The 16,165-nt window shown below is 37.0% G+C and overlaps 1 long non-coding RNA gene across 1 annotated transcript; it reads left to right on the top strand.

Annotated features, from left to right (window-relative positions):
* Positions 1 to 750: 750 nt before the first annotated feature.
* On the top strand, positions 751 to 14,384 carry LOC131383615 (uncharacterized). Its single transcript, XR_009213774.1, has 3 exons — positions 751 to 876; positions 11,925 to 12,549; positions 14,176 to 14,384. It is a non-coding gene; the product is annotated as an uncharacterized LOC131383615 (long non-coding RNA).
* Positions 14,385 to 16,165: the final 1,781 nt, after the last annotated feature.

Below are 16,165 nucleotides of genomic sequence, written 5' to 3'. Positions count from 1 at the left end.
TATACCAATGAAGTTATTTGTATTTAACCATCTGTGAAACATATATTAAGTAATTGGATTTTGACAATAAAATAAAAATTATTTTGGTTTTGAGAAAGAATTTTCCTGTCACTGGGAGGCTGGCCTCAGTCCTGCCTCAGCAGCAGAGTTTCTGGCAGACAATGGAGCAGCATCCACTAAAACAATTCTGAGGGAGGAGCAAATAGGCCAGGAAATCGAGACCCTTTGAGTAATCCACCTTGACAAAGTCAAAGTCCTGGGGTTACCAAATCCATTTGCCATCAGAGAGGGTACCACAGTGTATTTTTTTCTCAAAAATGTGTTACTTATAAGCTACGGTAAATAGCAACACGACTTTGAATATCATATTCTAATAATGTCAACATTTATATCCTTATATCAGAATTCTCTGATCACCAGGCTGTACATTCAATTCGCTATTGGGATTTGGATACTTCAAGACGTTCCAAACTTAATATTTACAAACAGAACTAGATGTTTTCTTTCTAAATCCTATACATGCCTAGCCCATTCCATAAATAACACCCATCTCACTGCTCAGTCAGGCAACCCAGGCGTCATCCCTTGTGAGGGATACAGTAAATCCATGCGTCCTTCACATGCAGCACTGAATCCCTTAATATATCCAGCTTCTCTGCCTCTAACACTCTTGCCAAACCGTCCATGTGTTTCCATGGTCACCTCTCAGTCTATGCCCTCATTGTTCTTGGTTGCAGCATCACAATTGGTTCCAACTGCTCTTCCTCTGTCTACCCCTATACCACTATAATATGCAAAATAGTAAACTATTTGAAGAAATATAAATCTCATATTTGAATTAAACTACTTAATGCCTTACAAAATTTTCATCTCAAGGTAAGAGGGAGAAATAACCAAAACGTATTATCATGGCTTTTTTTTTTTTTAACACAGTCTCGCACTGTCACCCAGACTGGAGTGCAGTGGTGCGATCTCGGCTCACTGCAACCTCCACCTCTCGGGTTCAAGAGATTCTCCTGCCTCAGCCTCCCGAGTAGCTGGTACTACAGGCGCCCACCACTAGGCCCAGCTAATTTTTGTATTTTTAGTAGAGATGGGGTTTCACCATGTTGGCTAGGATGGTCTCAATCTCTTGACCTCGTGATCTGCCCGCCTCAGCCTCCGAAAGTGCTGGGATTACAGGCGTGAGCCACCACACCCGGCCTATAGTGGCTTTAAAGAATTCTAAGATCTGGATCGTTTCTGTTGTCCAGTTTCATTCCTTACCTTCCTCTTTGCCAGCTGTGCCATAGCCACTCTTGTACTCATTCTGTGCCTTGCTCTCTCCAATCTATTCTCCACACAGCAATATGAATTATATCAAGGAATTATCTGTTTAAATCCTTTCTAAGACTTCACTTGCTCTGAGAATGGAATGTAATTCCATTATAACTGTCCATAAGGAGTGTGTCAGCCCAATTTTGCATCCTAATCAGACCATTTTTTTTTTTTTTTTTTTTTTTTTTTTTTTTGGGGGGTTTCCTTTCCCCCCCCGGGGGGGGGGGGGTGGGGCAGTCTCGGCTCACTGCAAGCTCCGCCTCCCGGGTACACGCCATTCTCCTGCCTCAGCCTCTCCGAGCAGCTGGGACTACAGGCGCCCGCCACCACGCCCGGCCAATTTTTTTTGTATTTTTAGTAGAGACGGGGTTTCACCGTGGTCTCGATCTCTTGACCTCGTGATCCGCCCGCCTCGGCCTCCCAAAGTGCTGGGATTACAAGCGTGAGCCACCGCGCCCGGCCAATCAGACCATTTTTAAAACTGAAAGGAAGTGTTATCAATATTTAAACCAGGACATCAGGCATAAAAGTGAATTTTCCTGAGCATGTTAGGTATATGCTTTTCCTATGCTGCAGGTGATTTTATAAGTTATAGTCATGGTTTACATCTTGTATTCCTATACTGATTATTTCTGGGAGGATCCTAAAACACTTTAATTTATTTAATTTCAATGTGTATATTAACTTCCAAACTCTTCATTTCATTTAAATCTTCTTTACTGAACTTCAGATATACTTTCCATTGGTATGCTAAGAATTTAATGGTTCTAAAATCAATTAATATTCTATTGTACTTACGATGTTATAGGCATACTTCTGCTTATTATTTTAATAACCTAACCTTAGTATCCTAAGTAAGCCTTATGGACTCATGAGAAAATACTTAGGTTGGTTGAACCATGCAAGCATTAAAAAAAAGCAGTTTCTGGTTATCTGACAAATGGAAACAGAAGCATTCGCAGATAATTGTGCCTAGTACAGCATTTGATGTATAGAATGCGTATGTAATCATCTGGTGACAGGTTTTTGAAACTTGGCTCTACTATGACCACTGGAAATAGGTATGTAAATTATTTCAACCAGACAACCTGTAAGCAAGTTTGAATAATTATTTCCTATAAACTAGTTTGAAGGTGAATTACTGAGAAATTTCCACCTGTAAAAATGTAGAAAAAACTTTAAAGGTAGCATAGTTCCATATTTTTTTCTGAAAAGAGTGGTTCAATTTCTCTCATCTCGATGCATTTTTTAGCATATGCTCCATTTTTTTCTGTGTTAACTCATTTAAAAAAATATATGTCACTTACTCTGAAACAAAAGTAAGCACCAACCACCACAAAAAAAAGTTTATATCATTTTACTGGAGTTTTGAAAGCACTTGTTTATGCAGAATTGTGAGGCTTTGCAGTGGGTAACAATTATGTTCCAAAGTGGGTAAAAAACTACCGCATATAAATATATTGCAGCTTAAAATTTCATCTCTTGGATGCTGGTAAAGAAAGAAGTAAAACTAAGGAAACAAATAAGCCAATATTACATCCTGCTGCAGTCCTCTCAGTGGGCTGTATGATATTTCTTCATGAATAAAGATGGAGTAAACCACATTTGTAGCATAATAACAAAAGGTAATTAGTGTCATCTATTCACCACTGTTAGAATTTGACTAGAGCAATTTGATTACGTTTATCACATTCTAAACTTTGAGTAAGTTTTCAGCTCTATAATGCAGTTAGTGGTGAAGTGTGCAGAATAAAAGTCAGCTTCCCAGTATGATTGATGAGCAACGACTCAGAGGGATGGAACTGAAAAAAAGGAAAGGAAAAAAAGAGTAAGAAATTGTAATATAGATATTGCCTACTGGTTTTGAAGCAAATCTCATCTAAACCAGTTTGAATCTGTGGCAAAACTTACATAAAAGTAGCAGTACTTCTTTCCAAACAAATACAAAATCGAACGTGTGTGTGTGGGGGAAGGTTTCCATGTCCATACAGATGGAAAGGAAATAATATTTAGGACAAATGCATTACTAGACTTTGTTAAAACAGCAAATTAATTTCTCATTTTTAATTTAGAATCATTTAAGATAATATGTTTTAACATATATTCGTAATATATTAATTGAAACATGTAAAGCAAAAAGTCTCCATAGTGTTTAAGACACTAAATTAGGAATGAATAAGTACTATTTCAGTCTCACATATTAACATTTTCTGGTTAAAAATTCTACTAACTTAGGTATTTTGTGTTTAGTTTTAGCTCCCCCACTAGCATACATGTAGTTCAGAAATATTTTGTGAATCAACTAAAAGAGTTAGATGTGGAGCTAGTCCCAGGAAAACCAGGAGCTCAGTGTCATTTACGGGAATTCAAAGATAGAAGGACATGGAAAATTTTGACAGGAGAGAGATTTGAAGCCGTAAGACTGTTGGAATAAAGCCACCAAAGCCTAGACAAAGTATGGAATAAACAACAGAGTAAGCAGGGACAGGGGAGAGATCACTGACTCTAGAGGAAGAGTAGCCCTGGATCCGAATCAGTAATGAGATTATGGAGATGACCTCCTGTATCAGTTATGTGCCAACACTGTCCCAGGGACGCACTGGAAAGAAACCAGCACCCTGGATTCAAGGGACTTATGATTTCAGGAGAATATACAATAAGCAAAAAAAATAAAATTAAATTTAAAAAAAAGCACATTTTGCCGGGCGCAGTGGCTCACGCCTGTAATCCCAGCACTTTGGGGGGCCGAGGTGGGCAGATCACAAGGTCAGGAATTCGAGACCAGCCTGGCCAACATGGTGAAACCCCATCTCTACTAAAAATACAAAAAAAAAATTAGCTGGGCATAGCGGTGTGCGCCTGTAATCCCAGCTACTCAGGATGCTGAGGCAGGAGTTTCACTTGAACCCGGGAGGTGGAGCTTGCAGTGAGCTGAGATTGTGCCACTGCACTCCAGCCTAGTGGACAGAGCAGGACTCCATCTCAAAAAATAAAAAAATAAAAAAGGACATTTTGTTTTATGAAAGAAGGCAAGGCATGCCACAGAGATGAAAAAAACAACACTAAAGTAGCTTGTTCGAGTTCTCCTTTTTAAGAAGGATTTGTTGAGGCAAACATTGGAATGAACTGAAGGAATCAGGGATGTAGAAATCCAGGAGAAGAGCATTCCAAGCAAAAGAAATAGCCAATGCAAGGACACCAAAAATTCCCTTTTGCCTCCTTTCAGTCAGTCTTGCCTTTCTTGTAGATGACCAATCTTGTGATTGCTATGACCATAGCCTAGTTCTATTTGTTCTTCAATTTCATATAAATGGGATAATGTGGCACATTTTCTTTTGTGCCTGCCTTCTGCACTATGATAATGTTATAATGATTCATATATATTTTTCAGGTTTTTGGGTGTTGAGTGATATTTAATTGTATGACTATACAGCAAGTTATTCCTTCTTAAATTGAGGGGTATACAAAAAAGGACACAAAGCTGCCATGAAAGAAATGTTTGCACCAGTATGATATGAAGCTGCATAACTACGCAGATGTTTTGTGGACATTTGTTTTTGTTGCTCATATACACAATGGCCAAACTGCTAGGTCATAAGGAAGGCACATGTTTAATTTTATAACAAAATGACAGATGGGTTTCAAAAGTGGATGCAAGATTTTTATACTCCCAGAAACAATTTATACGTAGCTCCACATCTTCACCAACATTTGATGTTGTCAGTCTTCATATATATGTGTGTATGTGTGTGTATACTACATACACACTGTGTTTAAATTAATAAACAGTTTTTTAAAGTATGTTTAGGTTCACAGCAAAACTGAATATAATAGCACTTTCCCGTACACACCTGTCCCCCAAAACACACACAATCTCCCCCACTATCCACATCCTGAACCTTGATGGCACATTTGTGGCAACTCATGAAACAACACTGACACATCATTATCACCCAAAGTCCTTAATGTACCTTAGAGCTTGCTCTTCGTGTTGTACATTCTATGGATTTTGGCAAAGGTATAATGACATGTATCAACCACTGCATTACAAACAGAACAGTTTCACTGCCCTAAAATCTTTTGTGCTTCACCTGTTCATCTCTCCCTCCCCATTAATTCCTTGCAACCACTGATCCTTCTACTGTCTCCATAGTTTTACCTTTTCCAGAATATCATATAATTAAAATCATTCAGTAGATTTTCAGATTGGCTTATTTTACCCAGGAACATGTATTTGATGTTCTTCTGTGTGTTTTTGTAACTGGTAGCTAATTTGTTTTTATCACTAATATTTGATTGCATGAATGTGCCAGTTTGGTTTTCCATTCACCTTTTCAAGGACATCTTGACTGTTACCACTTTTAGGCAGTTATGAATAAAGCTGATATAAATATCCATATGTAGAATTTTGCATGGACATATGTTTTCAGTTTATTTGGGAATATAGAAAAGAGTGTGATTGCTGGTCATTCGTAAGGGTATGTTTAGTTTTATAAATAACTGCATTAAGTGTCCTCCAAGGTGGTTGTGCTATTCTGTAGTCCTACAATCAGTGAGAGTCCTGTTGCACCATATCCTTGCCAGCATAGGGTGGTGTCAGTGTTTTGGATTTTGGCCATTCTAATAGGTGAGTAATCATATCCCATTGACATTTTAATTTGCAATCCCTTAATGACATATAATGTTGAACATATTTTCATATGCTTACTATCTATATATCTTCATTGGTGAGGTGTCTATTCAGGTCTTTTGCCATTTAACTGTGTTGTTTGTCTTCTTCTTGTTTAGTTTTAAGTGATCTTTGTATGTTTTGGATGACAGTCCTTTCTTAGATGTGTGTTTTGCAATGATATTCTCCCAATCTGTGACTCATCTTCTAATTCACTAGACATTGTCTTTCACAAGGCAGAAGTTTTTAATTTTAATAAAGTCCCACTTATCAATTGTTTCTTTCATAGATCATGCCCTTTGTGTTGTATCTAAAAAGCCAAAACCATACATAAAATACCCAGGTTTTCTCTTATGTTATCTTTACAAGTTTTAGAGTTTTGCATATTGTATTTCTGTTTATGATTTATTTTGAGTTAATTTTTGTGAAAGGTGTAAGTTCTGTGTCCAGACTCATTTTTTTTCTTGTGGATATCCAGTTGTTCCAGCACCATTTGGCAAAAAGTCTTCTTTTGCTCTATGTATTCCCTTTGCTTATTTGTCAATCAGTTGACTATATTTATGCAGGTCTATGTCTGGGCTCCCTATTCTGTTCTGTTGATCTATTTGTCTGTTATTGTGCCAACACCACACTGTCTTGATTATTTAAGCTTTCTGGTAGGTCTTGAAGTCAGGTAGTTTCAGGCCTCTGACTTTGTTTTTCTTCTTTTCTTCTTCAACATTGAATTGGCTATTCTGGGTCTTTTTTTTTTTTTTTTTTTGAGACAGAGTCTCACTCTGTCACCCAGGCTGGAGCACAGTGGCGCAGTCTCGGCTCACTGCAAGCTCCACCTCCCAGGTTCACGCCATTCTTCTGCCTCAGCCTCCCGAGTAGCTGAGACTACAGGCACCCTCCACCACGCCCAGCTAATTGTTTCTATTTTTAGTAGAGACAGGGTTTCACCGTGTTAGTCCTGGTCTCGATCTCCTGACCTCGTGATCCACCCACCTCAGCCTCCCAAATGCTGGGATTACAGGCGTGAGCCACTGTGCCCGGCCTATTCTGGGTATTTTATTTTTCCATACAAACATTAGAATCAGTCTGTTGATATACAAAAAAATAATAATAATAACCTACTGGTGTTTAATTGGGATTGTGTTTAACGCATAGATACAGTTGGGAAAAACTGACCTCTTGACCTTATTGAGTCATTCTGTCTAGGAAAATTGAGTGTTTTATTTTATTTATTTGCTCCCTTCAATCAGATTTTGTAATTTCCCTGATACATCTTGTACATATTTTGTTAGATCTATACAAAGGGGTTTCATTTTATTAGGTGCTAATGTCAATGTTAATGCCTTTTTAATTTTAAATTTTACTTCTTCATTTTTGGTGTATAGGAAAGTGATTGACTTTCACATATTAATCTTTGTATAACTGCTACAACTTTTCTATAACTGTTTAATAGTTCCAGGAGTTTCTCTTTGGCCAATTCTTGTGGATTTTCTATGTAGGGAATATTTTTATCTGAGAACAAAGGCAGTTTTATTTCTTCCTTTCCTATCTGTGTATCATTAATTTCCTTGTCTTTTCTTACCACATTATCTAGGGATTATTTCCCGCCATTTCAAGTTTGCTTAAACTTTGTATGCGTGTGTATGTAAATGAGTGTTGAATTTTGTCAAATGTTTTTCCGCATGTAATGACATGATCTTATGGTTGTTCTTCTTGAAACTGTTGATGTAAAGGCTTAAACTAATTGACTTTGGAATGTTGAAAAAGCTTTGAATACCTGGGATAATTCCCATTGGCTGTGGTGTATAGTTATTTTTATACTTTGTTGGATTCAACTTGCTAATATCTTATTGATAGTTTTACATTTTTATTTATGATTTATATTGATCTGTAATTTTATTTTCTTGTAATGACTTTGTTTGGTTTTGGTATTGGGGTAATGCTGGCCTCGTAAAATGAGTTAGAAAGTATTTCCTCTGTTTCTGTCTTCTGTAAAAGGTCGTAAAAAATGGTATAATTTCTTCTTTAAACGTTTGGGAAAATTCACTGGTGAACTGATCTGGGCATTGCGTTTTATGTTTTGGAAGGTTATTAACAATTGATTCAAATTCTTTTATAAATTGGTCTCTTCATAGTATCTTTTTCTTCTTATATGAGTTTAGGTAGATTGTGTCTTTGAAGGAATGAGTCCATTTCATCCAGGTTATAAAATTTGTGAGTGTAGAGTTGTTCCCAATATTTATTTATTATCCTCTTCATGTCCATGGGGTCCATAGTGAGGCCCTTCTTTCATTTCTGATATGAGGAATTTATATCTTCTCTCTGTCTTAGCTAGCTAGCATGGCTAGATGCTTACAAATTTTATATACTTGTAGGAAAATTAGCTTTTAGTTATGCTGATTTTCTCTATTGATGTCCTGTTTTCAGTTTTACTGATCTCTGCTCTAATTCTTGTTTTCTGCTTACACTGGACTTAATTTGCTCTTCTTGAAAGTGTTTTTAATTCTTGCTATTCTAGTTGATATGAAGTGGTATCTCATAATGATTTTAATCTTTATTTCCCTCATAACGAATGAGGTTTAACCTTCTTTTAATGTATACATTCTCATTTGTGATGTGTCTCTTAAATGTTTTTGTCTTTTGGTGGCAGATTGTTTACATTTTTGTTGTTAATTTGTAGCAGTTATTCATATACCCTAGATACAATATCTTTAAGATACGTATGGTGAAATTTACTTAGAATCTCTAGTTTGGCTGTTAATTTTCCTATTTATGTACATTGAAGAATAAAGATTATAAATTGGGATCAATTCTAAGTTACCATTTTTTATGATTTTTTTCATGGCATGTAAAGAAGTCTTTTCCTACCCCCAAATCATAAATACATATTTTTCTATGCTTCCTAGAAATGTAATAGTTTGGGATTTCTGTATAGGTCTATTATCCACAGTAATTTTTTATATTATATGAAGTTATGTTCGAGGTTTGTTTTTTATACATGTATTCAGTTGTTGCAGCATTGTTTCCAATTACATTTCCTCATCTTCAAAAATTAATTAACTGATTCATGTGGAAGAGGCATAGCAGAAGCGCCACGATTCCACTCTTGGCCCCGTTGCTAACATATTAGCAACTTCCTGTTTCTCTTCTTTAGAATACTCACTCTCAGGACCCTGAGCTGTCATAGAAGCAGCCCAGGAACTTTGGTGACCAACCATGTGGGAAAGGAGAGCGGCCCATCTGAGCCCAGCCAACCGACATTTCTAAACAGGCACCAGGCTTGTGAGCGAAGCCATCTTGGAGTCTGCAAATCCAGCCTTAAGCTGCATACCATCAAGTATGCACCACTTTGTGGTGACAAAATATGGGGCAGAAGAATTGCCCACCTGGTCCCTGGCCAAATTCCTGGACTACATATTAGTGAACTAGAATCAGCTTTGTTTGTTTTAAGTCATTAACATTCAAAGTAGTTTGTAATGCAACAGTAGATAACTAGAATATAATTTGGTGCTTAGAATTTAGGTGCTGATGTAAGACATGCAGCTTTGGCATTTGGATTGGAAAACGGATAGAAGTTAAAAGGATACAAGAAAATTGTGTGGGAATAGCAATTATTTTAGGCTACAGATAAGGACAACCTAGTTTTGCACTGACAGAATAATTAGCAAAAATTCACCCTACATAATGTGGAAAATAGAAAGTGCACCCAATGAATTCATGGGTCCCACTAGGGAAATTCCAAAAAGCACTATGTGACTTCTACTAATTGCCGAAGAAAATATGAGGATAGAGAGATAAATTAGAAAATCACTATTTAACAATGACCCTTGTAATCATAGATTGAGACAAGAATCATCAATGATGCTAAAAGTGATGATTGAGTTTGATTAGATTCAGAACAATTTCATATTTTAAAAATATCTCCACACAAAATACATACTACAGGCACATCATTATTATGTAATACTTTCAACATTATTGTTAATATGTTCTTTACAGTGAAAAAATATCAGACACCATCTTAAATGACATATTCTAACTCCTGGATAAATCCATATTGTATGCCTCCCAATACCATGCACTGAGAGGACTGCATTATTATGTTTGTGGTTTTATGGCTTAAGGGCATAAGTCTTGAATTATCATCATAACCCTGCAATGTACCTTGGACCTAAAAATGATATTTTTGAGGAAATTGTTGAACTAAGTTGGGTTCTGTGTATTAAATGGTAATAGGGGATTAATATTCCTTTACTTAAATTAAAGTTAACCTCTGAATAGATAATAGAATGTCCTTGTTCTTATATACACTGATGTATTGGGAGAAAAGAGGTAACTCATCAGCAAGTTACATGCCAGTTATAAAGCAGCTGTGTGTGCTATTTCTGCAACTTTTCTGCATATTTAAAAGTACTTAAAAATTAAAACCTTATCAAAAAGAGAAATAATAATTCTGGCTAGAAGATTGTTGGCACAGAGATGGAGAAACTCTGGATCTATACGTGTTAATTTTTGTAGACTGTTTTCCTCTAATAATAATCATCTAGAGTATTTTTCATTCAGTCAGCAGTTGTGGACCTCTGTAGAGTTCAGTTAACACCTGTAATCTCCCAGTGTTGCTAATTAAAAATATCGATAACAAAATGCCACATTTTAGTATACATTTGCTGATATAACCTCTAGAATACTCAGAGTTGGCTTTTGATTTCACTAGGAATCCTGGAGCTGTGAGATAATGTGGAAAATACATATATTTTTAATATGTGCTATTTACCTTTATTCTGTAAGGCCTGATTTTCAATACCGAAGGGTCATCCTATTGACAGAAATCTGAATTCAAGTGACATGGAGGATGCCTATCTAAATCATTTTACTTAGAGCATTAGGAGAGAGAGATTTTTATTTATCATCAATTTCTCATAACTGCTTTACTTTCTAGTACCAGGTGTTCTAGACATATTTTGTGTTTTTCCAACCCAAGCCTAAGGATAAGCCACTTCTTCAAATAGATCTGGTTCTTTTCGTAGGGAATGGTACTTATAAACCAAGATTTGGATGGTAATTATACCCATTACTTCTAGGGTTTTATTGTTTCTAGCTACCCTAAGCTGACTTTGTTAAGAAACATAAATATAAATACACAAATACATATACATATAAACAGAAAAAATGCATCTAGGTAATTGTATATGTATAGACTAGATATAATCCAAATCTAGTTTAAACACCCTGAGTGTGGACTAATACCTCCAACTAAAATCCAACACTACGCTACAGAAAATGAGCCTTTCTCATTTTCATATTTATACCTGTTTTTTCCAACTGTGAGAAGACTGGCATGAATTATTCTCAAATGCATTTACTTGTGTTTTCCACCTCCTCTGAACTTAACTAAACTTCTAGCTGTGCCAATCTAAAACTTGGCCCTGAATAAGGAAAAGGGGGAGGGTAATGTGAAAGAGAATAGAAAATGTAGAATAGATGAAGCTGAAAAGAGAATGGATCTAAAACATGATCTGGAAGATTGTGAACAGCGGAGACTTGAATAAAATGCCATTATACTAGAGATCATACAGTATTCCCAATGTTGCCTCTAATGCCAAGTATGTCATAAGGAACGCACTTTATTTCTCTGGACTTCGTTTTCCCCATTTGCGCACTGAGGAATATGAACTGGAAGACAATTCAGGTCTTGTTTTGCTATAAGAATCTAAGCTTGGGCATTTCATTTTAACCACATCTGTCCAAGTGTGTAAAAATAAAACACGACAGAACGTCCATTAATTCTGTAAATATTTTCAAATTTGACATTAGTGTCCTCTGGTTTTCCTAATTATTCTTCCTGTGATGGAAAGCAGAAGACACTTCGATGAAAGGTAAGATTTAAATTTAAAATTGAATGGACTAGCCTGGATTTTATTACATGAATGTACCTTTTTTCTAGGATATCATTAAGGAGAGATGCAGAAAAGCGGGGATGAAGGCAATTTGAACATTGCAAGGCCTTTAATTCAATGAGCTCAGCTCCTCCTGATATTTGGCTGTGGCTTCTACCTAACCATTTGCACATCTCTTCATGAAACAGCAACCATAATACATGATATGAAATACGACCATGGCAAAGTGGAGCCATTCGTAATGGCAAAGAACACCTGCATTCAATTCTTTCTCATCTCATATATTTATATATATTATATAATCCACACTTAACTATACATATTTTTAGTCATTTTACAAGCTCTTTGACTTCAGCATTAAAGGAGTATTCTAATTGACAGTGATCAAAAACACCTAAGATCTCCTTTACATAAGATATCAAGCTCTCCATGCACAAAGCTTATAAAGTAAATGCATTTAATCTTTAAAAAATAATAATTCCTGCTCTTGCAAGAAGTCCAAGTGTGTTGATAACGAAGAAATGAGGGGCTTACATAGTTCAAACAGATACATGTGCAAAGTAAATCCTGCTGAGAGTATCTAGAAAAATGCAAATGGTGACGGAAGATGATTTCCTTTTCACTCTCTTAGACCCATCTTTTAATAAGTCGGTCTTCTTGCCAACCACAAGGGTAAGAGAAACATTTATTCTTTTCAGCCATTCCCACTATACTTTCTCAGACCATTTAGAAAATAGCTCTATGGGGAACTTACACAATAATGTTCTATTGCTTGAAGAGAGACATTTGCCAGTGCTGGCATTTCTGGGCATGGTATCAAATTGCATTGTGTTGGTGGGCACAGAAGCTTTCTCCAGCCGACAGCGGTAGTAAATCATGACGCCTGCCCAGAGAAGTAAATCTTTGGAAATATTTTGAACTGTGTCAGGTGCTTCTCTGAAATCTTTGTCGCATAGTAATGAGAGCACTAAAAATCAGGTATATATACACACACGTTTTTATATAAAATATCAGCCAATCATCTGTTTAGAGGGTCCACAGGTCCTGCGTTTACAAAATGAGGCAGACTTATCCCAAAGGTTTAAAATGTTTCCTTTACAAAGGAATAAACATTCCGTGGCTTTGCTGGTTATGACAACCATAAAATTTCTACAAACTAGCCTATCTTCTCTGTTTTGCTGTTTTGTTATATTAATCGATATCAGCGCAGACAAAGAAAGTCAACCATGCCTCAAAAATAATCATGGCAATATATAATCTAGGTATATGCATATCTATGCAGAATATATTTGATTTTTTATGGTTGTTGTTCGTTTCTATGTCTGATGGCATTTATATTACCCATTGCATATTTATTGAGCATCTATTAAATGCTTATTGATCCAGGAAATTTTCAAGATATGTAAAGTTTCCTTCTTCAGACATCATAAATTGTAAGCATTAAAATTAGGTACATAATGTTAACTCACTGCATGAATAACTTATTACAAATATGAAATTATCAAGAGTAAAGTAAAATTTTTATAAACATTCTTAGGTCTCAAAGCCCATTTTTAGAAATGAAAATAACATGATTTAGTTCTCATTTCATGTCAGAGATACAGAGCTAGAAAGAGCATTGTATTCACACTTATGACAAGAAAAATGCTGGCCAAACTATAAACTTACAACTTCTCTGAGCCTATTGGAGTGCTAATGTCCCAAAACAAATTACTAGGGTAATTTTTAGAGAAAGATAGGTAGTTACAGAGACAAGTAAGTATAAATTTGGTTACTTGGGACAAATCTTGACAGATCTTGTATGTTATAGATTGAATTTTGTACCCAAGAAATCCATATGTTGAAGCCACAAGCCCCAGCAACTCCAAATATAAACTTATTTGGAAATAGAGTATTTTTTTTTTTTTTTTGAGACGGAGTCTCGCTCTGTCACCCAGGCTAGAGTGCAGTGGCACGATCTCGGCTCACTGCAAGCTTCACCTCCTGGGTTCACGCCATTCTCCTGCCTCAGCATCCCGAGTAGCTGGGACTACAGGTGCCCACCACCACGCCTGGCTAATTTTTTTGTATTTTTTCGTAGAGATGGGGTTTCACCGTGTTAGCCAGGATGGTCTCAATCTCCTGACCTCGTGATCCACCCACCTCGGCCTCCCAAAGTGCTGGGATTACAGGCGTGAGCCACTGCGCCCGGCCATATATATGATTATTTAAGATGAGGTCATGATGGAGTAAGGTGGACCCCTAATCTGTATGAATTGTGTTCTTATAAAAATAAAACTAATTTGAGCGCACACACAGGAGAATACCATGCGAAGACTGAGAGGTATGCTGTCACAAGCCAAAGACCTTCAAAGATTTCCAGAAAACCACCAGAATCTCAGAAAAGAGTATGGAACACACATTTCCTGGAGATCCTCAGATAAAAACAATTCTAAAGACACCTTGCTATCAGACTTTTGGCCTGCAGAACTGTAAGAAAATAAATGTCTGCTGTTCTGCTGTTATAATGACCTGGTCTGTGGGTTTTGTTTTGTTTTTTGTCCTTTTGTTTTTTTCTGCAGCTGAGGTAAACTAGTACACTATATGCTATGGTCTGAATGCTCCTCAAATTCATGTGCTGAAACTTAATATTTGCTGTAGTGGTATTAAGAGGTGGAGTCTTTGGGGAAGTGATTAGGTCATTAGTCTCTGCTTTATGAAAGGGTTTGTGCCATATACAAGCACTGAAGGGAACTCACTTTAGCACCTGTTGTCCCTTTTGTCCTTCACATCTTCCGCCATGTGAGAACAAAGCACTTGTTCCTTTGGCCCCTCTGCCTTCCACCAGAAGAAGACAGCATTGATGGAGCAGGCTCTCACCAGACCACAGACATGCCGTGCCTTGGTCTGGGACTTCCCAGCCTTCAGAACCACGAGAAATAAATTTCTGGTCTTTAAAAATTGTGTAGCCTCAGGTATTTTGTTATAGCAGAGCAAATGGACAAATGGTTGTATGCCGAATGTGGGGTACTGTGAGAGTGTGAACCTCCTGGGATTCGTGGGTACCAAAGTGTTCTCGTGATCATGCAGTGCTTTCTACCGTGAGTACAAACAGCAGCTCACTAAGAAGGTTCTCGACAAAGGTGCTTGAGGGGAGGACACTGTGGAAAATTTCCTGAGTGTTGAGCAGGACAAGAGGAGGAGAAAAGCAGCCCCTGCTGAAACTTCTCCCAAGATCGATGTGCTCTTTTCCATTCACAAAACAAGAGGCAATTTGTAACAATAAAAACTGCTGCCTTTAGGCATGAGCAGAAACTCACTGGGGCTGGTGGAAGGAGATAGGAAGATCAAAACTTCACACCCGGAAGATGGGCAGGAATACGTGCTAGGCCCAACACTGAAGCTGGAGTACAAAGAGGAGCATTTGGGAAGCTGACACACCTGAGAACCAATACACACACTGGACAACCCAGGTAGACACACACATGCACACCCCTGAGACCCAGGTATGCAATGGCTGCCTAAGACCGAGCCTTAATCAGAAAATCAGAGGATGACCTCTGTCCCCAGCCCACATCACCGCAGTCAGAAGATTTTGAAGAGACACATTCTCTCCAGAGAGTAGTGCATAGGCTGGCGGGGGTGGGAGGAAATGCCAAGTGGAGAGAAGAAATTGAAAGAAAGAAGCTCTCCGGAAAAACCAGGCCAGACAGTACCACTTAAAACCAATGCATCATTGGAAGAATAAGACATTCAATGTCTGTGGCCAATCTAATGATAACTTCATTCCCAGCACAACTTCTGACTATATTAACACAAACCCCTACACTAAAGTGATAGCCAATAAGAAAATATATTCACTTCACTACCTGCTCTCCCGCAGTACTTTTCTGGCTTTCAATAACAACCACCAAAAAAAAAAAAAAAAAAAAAAAGCTTACCAAAAGGCAAAAACAATCTAAAGAGACAAAGCAATAATCAGAATCAGACTCAGATGTGACACAGATGTTGAAACTATCAGGTAGGAAATTCTAAATATTTATAATTAAACATTAGAAATTCTAATGGACAAGCAAGACGTCATCACTGATTAGATAGGTGATTTCAGCAGAGATAAAGAAACTTTAAGAAAGCATCAAATGGAAATGCTAGAAAGTATAGAGTAATGGAAATGAAGTGTTCCTTTGAGGGATTATTTAGTAACTTTGACAACATAAAAAACTCAGTGAATTTGAAAGTAAGTCAGTAGAAATCACCCAAACTGAAATTGAAAGGAAAAAAAGTGGGTAGAGAAATTAGAGGAATTTAA

The sequence above is a fragment of the Hylobates moloch genome, unplaced genomic scaffold, assembly GCF_009828535.3.
Source record: "Hylobates moloch isolate HMO894 unplaced genomic scaffold, HMol_V3 SCAFFOLD_5, whole genome shotgun sequence".
NCBI classification, from domain to species: domain Eukaryota; kingdom Metazoa; phylum Chordata; class Mammalia; order Primates; family Hylobatidae; genus Hylobates; species Hylobates moloch.
This window is presented reverse-complemented; position numbering and strand designations above follow the sequence as displayed.